The following is a 16,110-nucleotide window of genomic DNA, read 5'->3' on the forward strand; positions in this document are numbered from 1 at the left end:
ACGCTCTGGGCAGCCTAAAAACAGTGAGCAATTCAATAGCAGCAGTTCAATCATCCACAGCTGCAGATTGATCACTGGATGGAGTCTTTTGGAGGAGTTAATCAGCCTTATCTCGCCCTACTGTCGCAGCTGCAACCTCTCCCTGCGCTAATCAGAGCAGAGTGACGGGTGGCGCTATGTGACTCCAGCTTAAATAGAGGCTGGGTCACACGGTGCTCTGGCCAATCACAGCCATGCCAATAGTAGGCATGGCTGTAACGGCCTCTTGGGGCAAGTAGTATGACGCTTGTTGATTGGCTGCTTTGCAGCCTTTCAAAAAGCGCCAAGAAAGCGACGAACACCGAACCCGAACCCGGACTTTTACGAAAATGTCCGGGTTCGGGTCCGTGTCACGGACACCCCAAAATTCGGTACGAACCCGAACTATACAGTTCGGGTTCGCTCATCCCTAAACCCAAACCAATGCGACAACTATAGACCTATTTCACTTCTTAATATACAGTTGCAAGAAAAAGTATGTGAACCCTTTGGAATGTTATGGATTTCTGCACAAATTGGTCATAAAATGTGATCTGATCTTCATCTAAGTCACAACAATAGACAATCACAGTCTGCTTAAACTAATAACACACAAAGAATTAAATGTTATCATGTTTTTATTGAACATACCATGTAAACATTCACAGTGCAGGTGGAAAAAGTATGTGAACCCCTAGACTAATGACATCTCGAAGAGCTAATTGGAGTGAGGTGTCAGCCAACTGGAGTCCAATCAATGAGATGAGATTGGAGGTGTTTGTTACAGCTGCCCTGCCCTATAAAAAACACACACACCAGTTCTGGGTTTGCTTTTCACAAGAAGCATTGCCTGATGTAAATGATGCCTCACACAAAAGAGCCCTTAGAGGACCTACAATTAAGATTTGTTGACTTGCATAAAGCTGGAAAGGGTTATAAAAGTATCTCCAAAAGCCTTGCTGTTCATCAGTCCATGGTAAGACAAATTGTCTATAAATGGAGAAAGTTCAGCACTGCTGCTACTCTCCCTTGGAGTGGCCATCCTGTAAAGATGATTGCAAGAGCACAGCACAAACTGCTCAGTGAGGTGAAGAATAATCCTAGAGTGTCAGCTAAAGACTTACAAAAGTCTCTGGCATATGCTAACATTCATGTTAGCGAATCTACGATACGTAAAACACTAAACAAGAATGGATTTCATGGGAGGATACCACAGAGGAAGCCACTACTGTACAAAAAAACCATTGCTGCACGTTTACAGTTTGCACAAGAGCACCTGGATGTTCCACAGCAGTACTGGCAAAATATTCTGTGGACAGATGAAACCAACGTTGAGTTGTTAGGAAGAAACACACAACACTATGTGTGGAGAAAAAGAGGCACAGCACACCAACATCAAAACCTCATCCCAACTGTATGGTGGTGGGGGCATCATGGTTTTGGGCTGCTTTGCTGCGTCAGGGCCTGGATGGATTGCTATCATCAAAGGAAAAATGAATTCCCAAGTTTATCAAAACATTTTGCAGGGGAACTTAAGGCCATCTGTCCACCAGCTGAAGCTCAACAGAAGATGGGTGTTGCAACAGGACAACGACCCAAAGCATAGAAGTAAATCAACAACAGAATGACTGAAACAGAAGAAAATACGCCTTCTGGAGTGGCCCAGTCAGAGTCCTGACCTCAACCCGATTGAGATGCTATGGCATTACCTCAAGAAAGCGATTCATACCAGACATCCCAAGAATATTGCTAAACTGAAACAGTTCTGTACATAGGAATGGTCAAGAATTACTCCTGACCGTTGTGCACGTCTGATCTGCAACTACAGGAAACGCTTGGTTGAAGTTATTGCTGCCAAAGAAGGTTCAACCAGTTATTAAATCCAAGGGGTCACATACTTTTTCCTCCTGCACTGTAAATGTTTACATGGTGTGTTCAATAAAAACATGGTAACATTTAATTCTTTGTGTGTTATTAGTTTAAGCAGACTGTGATGGTCTATTGTTGTGACTTAGATCAAGATCAGGTCACATTTTATGACCAATTTGTGCAGAAATCCATATAATTCCAAAGGGTTCACATATTTTTTCTTGCAACTGTAGACCTCAAATTACTAGCGTAGATGCTGGCAAATCGACTAACGATCCTTCTCCCATTGTTGGTGCATGTGGATCAGATGGGCTTTGTCTGCGGCAGAGAAGGCAGAGACAACACGTCTAGGGTTCTAAATGTAGTATATTATTCGAACAGCCGCTCTAAACCTCTTCTTCTCCTGAGTACAGATGCGGAGAAAGCTTTTGACAGAATCAACTGGACATATCTGCAACAAATCCTATATGGATGTGGCCTACCTGATCCCTTTGTACAATCCACCTTTGCAATGTACTCCCAAGCATCTGCCTCGGTCTTAACTAACGGTGATCTGTCTGATCCCTTCTGCATTACAAATGGCACCCGCCAAGGATGCCCCCTCTCCCCCCTGCTATTTGTCCAAGCTCTGGAGCCCCTTCTTCTCAAACTGATCCAGAAATCCGAGGAATATTTTTGGGAGGTCAGGAACATAAATTAGGGGCACCCACTGTTGAGGCATTATATGGAGAAACACAAGGGGAAATTTGACAGATCAACCTTTTGTGGGATCGAAATGTTTAGATGGGGAGCTAGAGGGGGAGATTTAATGAAGAGCATGTCAAGAGCAGAAACTAAATGGATCTTCAATATGGATACATTGACACCTGGAGGGTTAAACTCTGAGATTTAGCTGTTTGCAGTTGAATAAGGCAGGGATCTGTGCGGAGTGTGCACCTAGGAGTCTAAAACCAAAAGATGAGGAGTAGAGGAGTAAAAGGGTTAGGATTAAAGAGAGGAGTGTATAAATATTAGGCACCAAGCAGCAGTGCCGGATTCCTCTTCCTGACGAAGGACAACGTACTGTCTGAAACACGTAGATAGGAATTTTGGTACCCACTACTCACCGTAGTCTGTATAGTGACGTCACTATCTGTGCGAGGTACAAAGTATACATTCTCTAGATTCGCCTGTTACTGCAAACACATATAAATACCCCCAGCATGCATTGGTTTTTTGGACATGTCCATTTGTTTGGGGAGTTTTTTTCGTTTGGTTGGGGTGTGTGTTTGTTATTGGATTTCCCTTTGCAGGATGTCCACTTTCACTGTGTCATCCACTGATCATGTTTTTTTGCACTAGCTGGTAGAGATAGCCTTGTGGTTCGCCCAGCGTACGTTTTGCGGCCAACTTTGCTCATTCGCCGAACATGCGAACATATGGCGTTATTTGCACGTGCCATATTTTGTTGCATAGTGCCGAACTTTGACCCATGACACATCCATCAGGTGGGACAGGACAGCCAATTGAGACGTTTCAGCACATGGACACACCCCCTACCCTATAAATAAACCCGATCTGGCCGCCATTTTTCATTCAGTCTTTTGCCAGTGTAGGGAGACGTTGCTGTGTGGAGCAGGGACAGACTGTTAGAGAGTATAGAGACACCAAATGCTAGCTAATAGGGCCACAAAAGGACTGGTATAGGAGTGCTATCGATAGGTGTGACATACTGAGGGATGTGATATACTTATAATATACTTTCTAACATAGAAAGCATATTACAGTGCATTTGTATTGTCCAGAAGTTGTATGCGGTTCTGCTGAGATACCGCAGCTATATAGAGGGACAAATGCTATTGGAACAAATAATTTCAACTAGTGTGATATACCAGTTGCCCCCCAAAAGAACTGATTGAGGCAGAGGTGTGATATAAATATAATTTCTATATAAAGCATTTTTAATTTGCAGGAGTTGTTTGAGGTTCTGCTGAGATACTGCAGCTATACAGGGGGACAAACGCTATTGGAGCAAATAATTTCAACTGGTGTGATATACCAGTTGACCCCCCAAAAAACGGATTAAGGGGTTTGATATACCTGCTTCCAGCAAATAATCATTAAGTGGTTCTATATATCTGCTTCCACAAATACTGCTCTTCTATAGGTACTTTGTCACAGGGTCATTTTGAAAATGATAAGTAGAGGAAGAGGTTGGCCATTCCGCAGGGGTGGTAGGGGTCAGGCAGGTGCACCAGGCCGGAGCCTAAGTGGAAAGTTGGAGAAGGTGCATGCGATTACGTCAAAGGATGCATCAGAGTTGGTTGAGTGGCTCACTCAGCCTTCCGCTTCTGCACTCTCCTCATCCTCTGTATCTGCACCCTCCTCACGCTCTGCTGTGTGCACCCCCAAAGACACCACCACCAGCATAGCCCCTCCACTGGAGTCAGAGGAATTATTTTCCCATAAATTCCCAGACCTTACCGATGCACAGCCATTCTTGGTATCGGATTAGGAAGAGGAGGTAGCAACGACCGCCACCCAGCGGTCTGATGACAGTAGTCAGTTCAGCCCAAGGATCTCTAATGTCAGTGGTGGTGAAGGTGATGATGATGAAGTGTAAATGGACATCACGTGGGTGCCCACAAGAGAGGAAGAGGAGGGGGATTTCAGAGGCATCTCGGAGCAGCAGTTAGGGAGGAGAAGCAGGCAGAAGTCGCAGTGCACAGAAGGCAAAAAGAAGACTGCATGATGATGTGTCGATGGACGTCACGTGGGTACTCAAAAGAGAGGAAGATGGGAGTTCAGAGGGAGAGACTGAGCAGCAGATAGGGAGGAGAAGGAGGGGAAGTTATTTATAAGTTTTGTTGTCCCCCAGAAGCCGCATGGATTCAGTGAGATATTGATTGTTATCTAGAACAAAAGCCGGGCGGATGATGATATCATTATTACTCTGTAGTAATTTTATACTATCCTGTTCATCTCGATTTAAGTTGTGTTTATATTTTCGTTTTGGATTTATTCTTCTTAACTCCGTCAGGACTAGGTGTTCAAATGTTTTAAAGGCTTCTATATATTCGTTCACAAGATCTTTTCTTCAGATTGGTGTTCACATAGGCCCGTTTGGTTTCTACTTTGGATTCTGTTGCCTCCATTAGATGGTGATTTGACGAATCACTGATCCGGTCGGTGATCGGATTTGTTTCCACATCAATTTTGTTTTTGCTAGTTTTGTTAAAATTAATAGATTTTTCTTTTTGTTTGTATTTGCAGTACACATATTTGGTGGATGATTTTTTTAATTTAAATATTTTTTAAGGGCGAAATTCCTGAGAAATTTCTTGATCCCTATAAAGGCCTGGGATGGATTAAACTGAGCAGATGGTGCAAAATGTTAACCTTTTTGAAGTAATTTTATATAATTTGTTGTAAGTTTTATATTTGCTAAGATTATATATTTTTTGTCCCGTCATTTGGTTCTTTCTTTAGGAGGTTTTCTTTCCTCATTGTCCTTTGTTCAATATTTCCCTGATGGGCGCAGTTTAATTTTTTTTTATTTTTTATTCTTTATACTGAGCTGGTAAAGTGGCGTGCGACAACGGTGCCAATCTGCTGAGCGCGCTGAATGACACACATGCCGTGCATGGCACACGTCCTGAACTTAGTTGTGCAACGATTCGTTGCCAAATTCCCCAGGCCAGGACATCTTGTGGCAGGCCAGGAAAATCTCTGGCCAATTTAGAAGATCTTACACAGCCATGGCTCACCTTGCTGACACTCAGCGGCGACACCACCTGCCTGTCAGACGTCTGATTTGTGACTGCCCAACGCGCTGGAACTCCACCTTGTATATGCTCGATAGGCTTCTCCAGCAGAAACGTGCTGTTAACGACTAACTGTACAAACTCTGCGGCAGGACAGGTTCTGGGGAGCTTGGTCTTTTTTCACTGCGCCAGTGGCTGTTTATGCGCGACGCATACAGACTTCTGCGGCCATTTAATGAGATCACCAAACTGGTCAGTTGCAGGCAGGGCGCCATCAATAACATTGTGCCTTACGCCTTCTTTCTGGAGCTCCCATTGCGTCATGGCATTGATCAAGCCGTCCAGGAGCAGGAAGATTCAGAAGTTGCAATGTTGAAGGAATTCCCATGGGGGGCTACTCCATCTAAAACAAGTCAGCAGGAGTCTGAAGAGGAGTCAGAGGAGGATGGTATCTGGGGAAGGAGGAGGAGCAAGGAAGAGCAGGCTTTAAACTTTTCTGGGATCCCTGGTATTGTGTGTGGATGGGGAGAGGAGACCAAGGACAACATTCTCCAATTTAGTGCAAATAGGGGCCTTCATGCTCCAGTGTTTGAAGAGGGACTCCTGTATAAAAAGCATAAAGGGCAAGGACCAGTACTGAGTGGTAACGTACTTAGACCCCTGGTACAAACACAAAATGGCGGACATGTTACCACCATCACAGAGGGCTGTCAAAATGCAGCATTTCCAGTTCATGCTTTGAGAGATGGTGCATTCTGCTGAAGAGGGCGCTGGCAGAGGAATTTCCACCCACAGAGAATGCGGGTAAGAATCCAGCAGCGCATGCAAGAAGAGGGCGGTTTAAAGATGTGTTCGTCACTTCGAATATGAGATCATTATTGCAGCCAACCCATCGACAGCAGCCCTCCGGATCTAGCCTCATGGAACTCCTAGACCGAAAGGTGTCTGACTACATCAGGTAAATGGCCGATGTGGACGCTCTGAGAAGCAAGGAACCCCTTGAACTACTGGGTGTGCAGGCTTGACCTGTGGCCAAAGCTGGCACAATTTTCCATGGAACTCTTGACTAGAGTTGAGCGAACACCTGGATGTTCGGGTTCGAGAAGTTCGGCCGAACTTCCCGGAAATGTTCGGGATCCGAACCCGATCCGAACTTCGTCCCGAACCCGAACCCCATTGAAGTCAATGGGGACCCGAACTTTTCGGCACTAAAAAGGCTGTAAAACAGCCCAGGAAAGGGCTAGAGGGCTGCAAAAGGCAGTAACATGTAGGTAAATCCCCTGCAAACAAATGTGGATAGGGAAATGAATTAAAATAAAAATTAAATAAATAAAAATTAACCAAAATCAATTGGAGACAGGTCCCATAGCAGAGAATCTGGCTTCCCGTCACCCACCACTGGAACAGTCCATTCTCAGATATTTAGGCCCCGGAACCCAGGCAGAGGAGAGAGGTCCCGTAACAGAGAATCTGGCTTCATGTCAGCAGAGAATTACTCTGCATGTCATAGCAGAGAATGAGGCTTCACGTCAGCCACCACTGCAACAGTCCATTGGCATATATTTAGGCCCAGCACACAGGCAGAGGAGAGAGGTCCCGTAACAGACAATCTGGCTTCATGTCAGCAGAGAATTAGTCTGCATGTCATAGCAGAGAATGAGGCTTCACGTCAGCCACCACTGCAACAGTCCATTGGCATATATTTAGGCCCAGCACACAGGCAGAGGAGAGAGGTCCCGTAACAGACAATCTGGCTTCATGTCAGCAGAGAATTAGTCTGCATGTCATAGCAGAGAATGAGGCTTCACATCAGCCACCACTGCAACAGTCCATTGGCATATATTTAGGCCCAGCACACAGGCAGAGGAGAGAGGTCCCGTAACAGACAATCTGGCTTCATGTCAGCAGAGAATTAGTCTGCATGTCATAGCAGAGAATGAGGCTTCACGTCAGCCACCACTGCAACAGTCCATTGGCATATATTTAGGCCCAGCACACAGGCAGAGGAGAGAGGTCCCGTAACAGACAATCTGGCTTCATGTCAGCAGAGAATTAGTCTGCATGTCATAGCAGAGAATGAGGCTTCACATCAGCCACCACTGCAACAGTCCATTGGCATATATTTAGGCCCAGCACACAGGCAGAGGAGAGAGGTCCCGTAACAGACAATCTGGCTTCATGTCAGCAGAGAATTAGTCTGCATGTCATAGCAGAGAATGAGGCTTCACGTCAGCCACCACTGCAACAGTCCATTGGCATATATTTAGGCCCAGCACACAGGCAGAGGAGAGAGGTCCCGTAACAGACAATCTGGCTTCATGTCAGCAGAGAATTAGTTTGCATGTCATAGCAGAGAATGAGGCTTCACGTCAGCCACCACTGCAACAGTCCATTGGCATATATTTAGGCCCAGCACACAGGCAGAGGAGAGAGGTCCCGTAACAGACAATCTGGCTTCATGTCAGCAGAGAATTAGTCTGCATGTCATAGCAGAGAATGAGGCTTCACGTCAGCCACCACTGCAACAGTCCATTGGCATATATTTAGGCCCAGCACACAGGCAGAGGAGAGAGGTCCCGTAACAGACAATCTGGCTTCATGTCAGCAGAGAATTAGTTTGCATGTCATAGCAGAGAATGAGGCTTCACGTCAGCCACCACTGCAACAGTCCATTGGCATATATTTAGGCCCAGCACACAGGCAGAGGAGAGAGGTCCCGTAACAGACAATCTGGCTTCATGTCAGCAGAGAATTAGTCTGCATGTCATAGCAGAGAATGAGGCTTCACGTCAGCCACCACTGCAACAGTCCATTGGCATATATTTAGGCCCAGCACACAGGCAGAGGAGAGAGGTCCCGTAACAGACAATCTGGCTTCATGTCAGCAGAGAATTAGTTTGCATGTCATAGCAGAGAATGAGGCTTCACGTCAGCCACCACTGCAACAGTCCATTGGCATATATTTAGGCCCAGCACACAGGCAGAGGAGAGAGGTCCCGTAACAGACAATCTGGCTTCATGTCAGCAGAGAATTAGTCTGCATGTCATAGCAGAGAATGAGGCTTCACGTCAGCCACCACTGCAACAGTCCATTGGCATATATTTAGGCCCAGCACACAGGCAGAGGAGAGAGGTCCCGTAACAGACAATCTGGCTTCGTGTCAGCAGAGAATCAGTCTGCATGTCATAGCAGAGAATCAGGCTTCACGTCACCCACCACTGCAACAGTCCATTGTCATAAATTTAGGCCCAGCACCCAGGCAGAGGAGAGAGGTCCCGTAACAGACAATCTGGCTTCATGTCAGCAGAGAATCAGTCTGCATGTCATAGCAGAGAATCAGGCTTCACGTCACCCAACATTGGAACAGTCCATTGGCATATATTTAGGCCCCGGCACCCAGACAGAGGAGAGGTTCATTCAACTTTGGGTAGCCTCGCAATATAATGGTAAAATGAAAATAAAAATAGGATTGAATGAGGAAGTGCCCTGGAGTCCAATAATATATGGTTAAGGGGAGGTAGTTAATGTCTAATCTGGACAAGGGACGGACAGATCCTGTGGGATCCATGCCTGGTTCATTTTTATGAACGTCAGCTTGTCCACATTGGCTGTAGACAGGCGGCTGCGTTTGTCTGTAATGACGCCCCCTGCCGTGCTGAATACACGTTCAGACAAAACGCTGGCCGCCGGGCAGGCCAGCACCTCCAAGGCATAAAAGGCTAGCTCTGGCCACGTGGACAATTTAGAGACCCAGAAGTTGAATGGGGCCGAACCATCAGTCAGTACGTGGAGGGGTGTGCACATGTACTGTTCCACCATGTTAGTGAAATGTTGCCTCCTGCTAACACGTTGCGTGGTGGTGCAGTTAGCTGTGGCGTGTTGACAAAAGTTTTCCACATCTCTGCCATGCTAACCCTGCCCTCAAAGGAGCTGGCATTGACACAGCTGCCTTGGCGACCTCTTGCTCCTCCTCTGCCTTGGCCTTGGGCTTCCACTTGTTCCCCTGTGACATTTGGGAATGCTCTCAGTAGCGCGTCTACCAACGTGCGCTTGTACTCGCGCATCTTCCTATCACGCTCCAGTGCAGGAAGTAAGGTGGGCACATTGTCTTTGTAGCGTGGATCCAGCAGGGTGGCAACCCAGTAGTCCGCACAGGTTAAAATGTGGGCAACTCTGCTGTCATTGCGCAGGCACTGCAGCATGTAGTCGCTCATGTGTGCCAGGCTGCCCAGGGGTAAGGACAAGCTGTCCTCTGTGGGAGGCGTATCGTCATCGTCCTGCCTTTCCCCCCAGCCACGCACCAGTGATGGACCCGAGCTGCGTTGGATGCCACCCCGCTGTGACCATGCTTCATCCTCATCCTCCTCCACCTCCTCCTCATCCTCGTCCTCCTCGTCCTCCAGTAGTGGGCCCTGGCTGGCCACATTTGTACCTGGCCTCTGCTGTTGCCAAAAACCTCCCTCTGAGTCACTTCGAAGAGACTGGCCTGAAAGTGCTAAAAATGACCCCTCTTGCAATGTCCTCCTCCTCCTGGGCCACCTCCTCTTGCATCTCCGCCCTAAGTGTTTTCTCAAGGAGACATAGAAGTGGTATTGTAACGCTGATAACGGCGTCATCGCCACTGGCCATGTTGGTGGAGTACTCGAAACAGCGCAACAGGGCACACAGGTCTCGCATGGAGGCCCAGTCATTGGTGGTGAAGTGGTGCTGTTCTGTAGTGCGACTGACCCGTGCGTGCTGCAGCTGAAACTCCACTATGGCCTGCTGCTGCTCGCACAGTCTGTCCAGCATGTGCAAGGTGGAGTTCCACCTGGTGGGCACGTCGCATATGAGGCGGTGAGCGGGAAGGCCGAAGTTACGCTGTAGCGCAGACAGGCGAGCAGCAGCAGGATGTGAACGCCGGAAGCGCGAACAGACGGCCCGCACTTTATGCAGCAGCTCTGACATGTCGGGGTAGTTGTGTATGAACTTCTGCACCACCAAATTCAGCACATGCGCCAAGCAAGGGATGTGCGTCAAATTGGCTAGTCCCAGAGCTGCAACGAGATTTCGCCCATTATCACACACCACCAGGCCGGGCTTGAGGCTCACCGGCAGCAACCACTCGTCGGTCTGTTGTTCTATACCCCGCCACAACTCCTGTGCGGTGTGGGGCCTGTCCCCCAAACATATGAGTTTCAGAATGGCCTGCTGACGTTTACCCCGGGCTGTGCTGAAGTTGGTGGTGAAGGTGTGTGGCTGACTGGATGAGCAGGTGGAAGAAGAGGAGGAGGAAGCCGAGAAGGAGGAGGTGGCAACAGGAGGCAAAGAATGTTGCCCTGCGATCCTTGGCGGCGGAAGGACGTGCGCCAAACAGCTCTCCGCCTGGGGCCCAGCTGCCACTACATTTACCCAGTGTGCAGTTAGGGAGATATAGCGTCCCTGGCCGTGCTTACTGGTCCACGTATCTGTGGTTAGGTGGACCTTGCTACAGATGGCGTTGCGCAGTGCACACTTGATTTTATCGGATACTTGGTTGTGCAGGGAAGGCACGGCTCTCTTGGAGAAGTAGTGGCGGCTGGGAACAACATACTGTGGGACAGCAAGCGACATGAGCTGTTTGAAGCTGTCTGTGTCCACCAGCCTAAATGACAGCATTTCATAGGCCAGTAGTTTAGAAATGCTGGCATTCAGGGCCAGGGATCGAGGGTGGCTAGGTGGGAATTTACGCTTTCTCTCAAATGTTTGTGAGATGGAGAGCTGAACGCTGCCGTGTGACATGGTTGAGACGCTTGGTGACGGAGGTGGTGGTGGTGGTGTTGGTGGTACATCCCCTGTTTGCTGGGCGGCAGGTGCCAACGTTCCTCCAGAGGCGGAGGAAGAGGCCGAGGCGGGAGCAGCAGAAGAGGCCGAGGCGGCAGCAGCAGAAGAGGCCGAGGCGGCAGCAGCAGAAGAGGTAGCAGGGGGAGCCTGAGTGACTTCCTTGGTTTTAAGGTGTTTACTCCACTGCAGTTCATGCTTTGCATGCAGGTGCCTGGTCATGCAGGTTGTGCTCAGGTTCAGAACGTTAATGCCTCGCTTCAGGCTCTGATGGCACAGCGTGCAAACCACTCGGGTCTTGTCGTCAGCACATTGTTTGAAGAAGTGCCATGCCAGGGAACTCCTTGAAGCTGCCTTTGGGGTGCTCGGTCCCAGATGGCGGCGGTCAGTAGCAGGCGGAGTCTCTTGGCGGCGGGTGTTCTGCTTTTGCCCACTGCTCCCTCTTTTGCTACGCTGTTGGCTCGGTCTCACCACTGCCTCTTCCTCCGAACTGTGAAAGTCAGTGGCACGACCTTCATTCCATGTGGGGTCTAGGACCTCATCGTCCCCTGCATCGTCTTCCACCCAGTCTTGATCCCTGACCTCCTGTTCAGTCTGCACACTGCAGAAAGACGCAGCAGTTGGCACCTGTGTTTCGTCATCATCAGAGACATGCTGAGGTGGTATTCCCATGTCCTCATCATCAGGAAACATAAGTGGTTGTGCTCCAGTGCATTCTATGTCTTTCACCGCTGGGGAAGGGCTAGGTGGATGCCCTTGGGAAACCCTGCCAGCGGAGTCTTCAAACAGCATAAGAGACTGCTGCATAACTTGAGGCTGAGACAGTTTCCCTGGTATGCATGGGGGTGATGTGACAGACTGATGGGGTTGGTTTTCAGGCGCCATCTGTGCGCTTTCTGCAGAAGACTGGGTGGGAGATAATGTGAACGTGCTGGATCCACTGTCGGCCACCCAATTGACTAATGCCTGTACCTGCTCAGGCCTTACCATCCTTAGAACGGCATTGGGCCCCACCATATATCGCTGTAAATTCTGGCGGCTACTGGGACCTGAGGTAGTTGGTACACTAGGACGTGTGGATGTGGCAGAACGGCCACGTCCTCGCCCAACACCAGAGGGTCCACTAACACCACCACGACCATGTCCACGTCCGCGTCCCTTACTAGATGTTTTCCTCATTGTTATGGTTCACCACAACAACAAAAATATTATTTGGTCCAATGTATTGTATTCAAATTCAGCGGGATATAAATTTGAGGCCTAGTATTTAGGCGCTGGGTGACCGGTATGGATTTACTGACAGAATTAGACTTGGAAATGCACAGTAGCGTGTGTGTGAAGTTATTCTGAATGACCCTATGTGCACCTTGAATATTATATACCCTTTTAGGGATAGATTTCAAATAGCTCTGATATAGCAGAAACCACTAAATTATGAAATTGCTAAATTGGGAATTGTATTTCAACCCAGAACAAAAAATGTGCTTTGACGGACACTAAATAACTTTCCCAGCCACAACAGGACAGCGGTAACGAGAGATTTAGCGGGATATAAATTTGAGGCCTAGTATTTAGGCGCTGGGTGACCGGTATGGATTTAGTGACAGAATTAGACTGGGATATGCACAGTAGCGTGTGTGTGTGAAGTTATTCTGAATGACCCTATGTGCACCTTGAATATTATATACCCTTTTAGGGATAGATTTCAAATAGCTCTGATATAGCAGAAACCACTAAATCTTTAAAATTGCTAAATTGGGAATTGTATTTCAACCCAGAACAAAAAATGTGCTTTGACGGACACTAAATAACTTTCCCAACCACAACAGGACAGCGGTAACGAGAGATTTAGCGGGATATAAATTTGAGGCCTAGTATTTAGGCGCTGGGTGACCGGTATGGATTTAGTGACAGAATTAGACTGGGATATGCACAGTAGTGTGTGTGTGTGAAGTTATTCTGAATGACCCTATGTGCACCTTGAATATTATATACCCTTTTAGGGATAGATTTCAAATAGCTATGATATAGCAGAAACCACTAAATCTTTAAAATTGCTAAATTGGGAATTGTATTTCAACCCAGAACAAAAAATGTGCTTTGACGGACACTAAATAACTTTCCCAGCCACAACAGGACAGCGGTAACGAGAGATTTAGCGGGATATAAATTTGAGGCCTAGTATTTAGGCGCTGGGTGACAGGTATGGGTTTAGTGACAGAATTAGACTTGGAAATGCACAGTAGCGGGTGTGTGAAGTTATTCTGAATTACCCTATGTGCACCTTCAATATGATCTACCCTTTTAGGGATAGATTTCAAATAGCTCTGATACAGCAGAAACCACTAAATTTTTAAATTGCTAAATTGGGAATTGTATTTCAACCCAGAACAAAAAATGTGCTTTGACGGACACTTAATAACTTTCCCAGCCACAACAGGACAGCGGTAACGAGAGATTTAGCGGGATATAAATTTGAGGCCTAGTTAGCTAAAATGCAGTCTATATGTGTATTTCGCGAATATTCTCTATATTGCTATAACTTCGTGTTTTACGCCTGTGGGTTAGAATATACCATCGGATCTGAGTTTTCACAATCTCAGGGAAAACTCAAATCCGATGGTGTTTTCTAACCCACAGGCATTCCCATGGTGACAGGGACACTTATCAGGGAGGAGTATGTGAACAACTGTACAGATTGGAAAAAAAATACGAATATTCTAAATAACGAATATATTCGCTATACTGCTATATATTTGTTTTTTAGAATATTCTGCTTCAATGTCCAGGTTCAGGCCTACCTAAACTATGGCCAGTCTCTGTTGCTTACCCTGTTCCCTGACCCCATGGATTTCTGGGCATGCAGACTGGAACAGTGGTCCGAATTGGCACATCACACTCTCTTTCTTCTTTCTTGCCCAGCCTTCATTATCCTCTTGGAGAGGGTTTTCAGCACCATTGAGGGTGTGGTGACACTCAAACGGACCAAGTTGTCCAAAACATCACTTTTGTCAAAATGAACAAGCCTGGATTCCGGAGGATTTTCACACACCTCCCGCTGATTCCGATGAATAAATCTCACCTTGCTGGCGGTGCTCCATCTTGCCAATGTTGCTGTCTATCTGCTTACCATCAAGTGCTGCTGCTGCTGCCACCTCTATCATGCCACTAATGTGACCTGTCAACCATCACATTCCTTATGGCTGTAGCCGCCTTTGCCTCGATTCTTGCCCTGCTGCAACCAGCATACATTCACGTTCTGAATGGCTGCTGCTGCCGCAGCCTTCATTATCCGCCGCTGTCATCATGTCACTGCTGCAGCCTGCCGACCATCATCTTTGGTAATGCTGCTGCTGCCTTTATGATGCTGCTGCCTTTCTGGCAACATGTACCATATCGGCCGCTGCTTCAGCTACTGCTGCTCCTTGCTGTTAAACCCCTACTGCCACCACTATTAACATAAAGCATCTTCAGTCACCTATCACTACTAGTACTACTTTTTCTACTACTACCTATAGACAGCCTTGAGTGTTCCATGCTATACTGCTGCTGCCACTATTGCGGCCATTTGCCACTATATACGTACCATACCCTTTACACATTGCACTGCTGCTGCTCCCAATTTAAAGGGTCCATTCACAATGAGCCACTTTTTCTTCTGACAATCAACACTTTTTTTCTTGTCATACGGGCAGCTATTCCTACTCTGTTGAGGCATAATTTTTGGACACTTGGTCCCCCAAGCCACTTTTTTATTTATATATTTTTTATCCCATAACACTGTGTGGTTAACCCCTTCCCGCCAGCACCGTAAAAGTACGGCGCAGTGAGACATGATTTGCCGCCCAGCGAAGTACTATTACGGCCCGCTGATTGGGCAGGTGCAGAAGCTGCGCCCGTGTGATCAGCTTCAAGGTACCGGCTGTTCCCGTTAGCCGGACCCCTGCTGTATGCGCCGACATCGGTGAAAAACACCAATGCTGGCGCATTACCCCCTTCTATGCCACGACATAAGAGATTTACTGCAGGTGAGGGAGCCCATCGGGTCCCCTCGTTGCTGTGGCGGGGACCCGATGGGTGAGAAGGCAGTCCGATGCCATGCAAATGCTGCCCAATGCCTTGCACGGCATTGGGACCTGTCTTCTACAATTGCCCAGGAGATCCACCCTGAGGCTGGGTCTCCTAGGCAACCTGTTAGTGTATTACTCTGTGTAATACACTAGCAGGCAATGCATTACAATACAGATGTATTGTAATGCATTCCAGAGGCGATCAGACCCCCAAAGGTAAAGTCAGAAATAAAGTAAAAAAAAGTAAAAAACAGCGCTTTTAATATAAAAAAATACGTTTCAAGTAAAAAAAGAAAAAAATGCCCCTTTTCTCCTGATTTTATAATAAAACTGAAAAAATAAAAATAAAACACACATATTAGGTATCGCCGCATCCATAACGACTGGCTATATAAATATATCACATGATCCACCCCGTCCGATAAACACCATAAAAAATAAAAATAAACTGTCAAAAAAAGCTATTTTTGTCACCTTACATCGCAAAAAGTGCAACACCAAGCGATCAAAAAGGCGTATGTCCCACAAAATTATACCAATAAAACAGTCACCTCAAAAAATTAGATCCTACCTAAGACAATCGGTCAAAAAATAAAAAAAAAAGCTATCA

This window comes from Bufo gargarizans, chromosome 4, assembly GCF_014858855.1.
Source record: "Bufo gargarizans isolate SCDJY-AF-19 chromosome 4, ASM1485885v1, whole genome shotgun sequence".
Classification (NCBI taxonomy): Eukaryota; Metazoa; Chordata; class Amphibia; order Anura; family Bufonidae; genus Bufo; species Bufo gargarizans.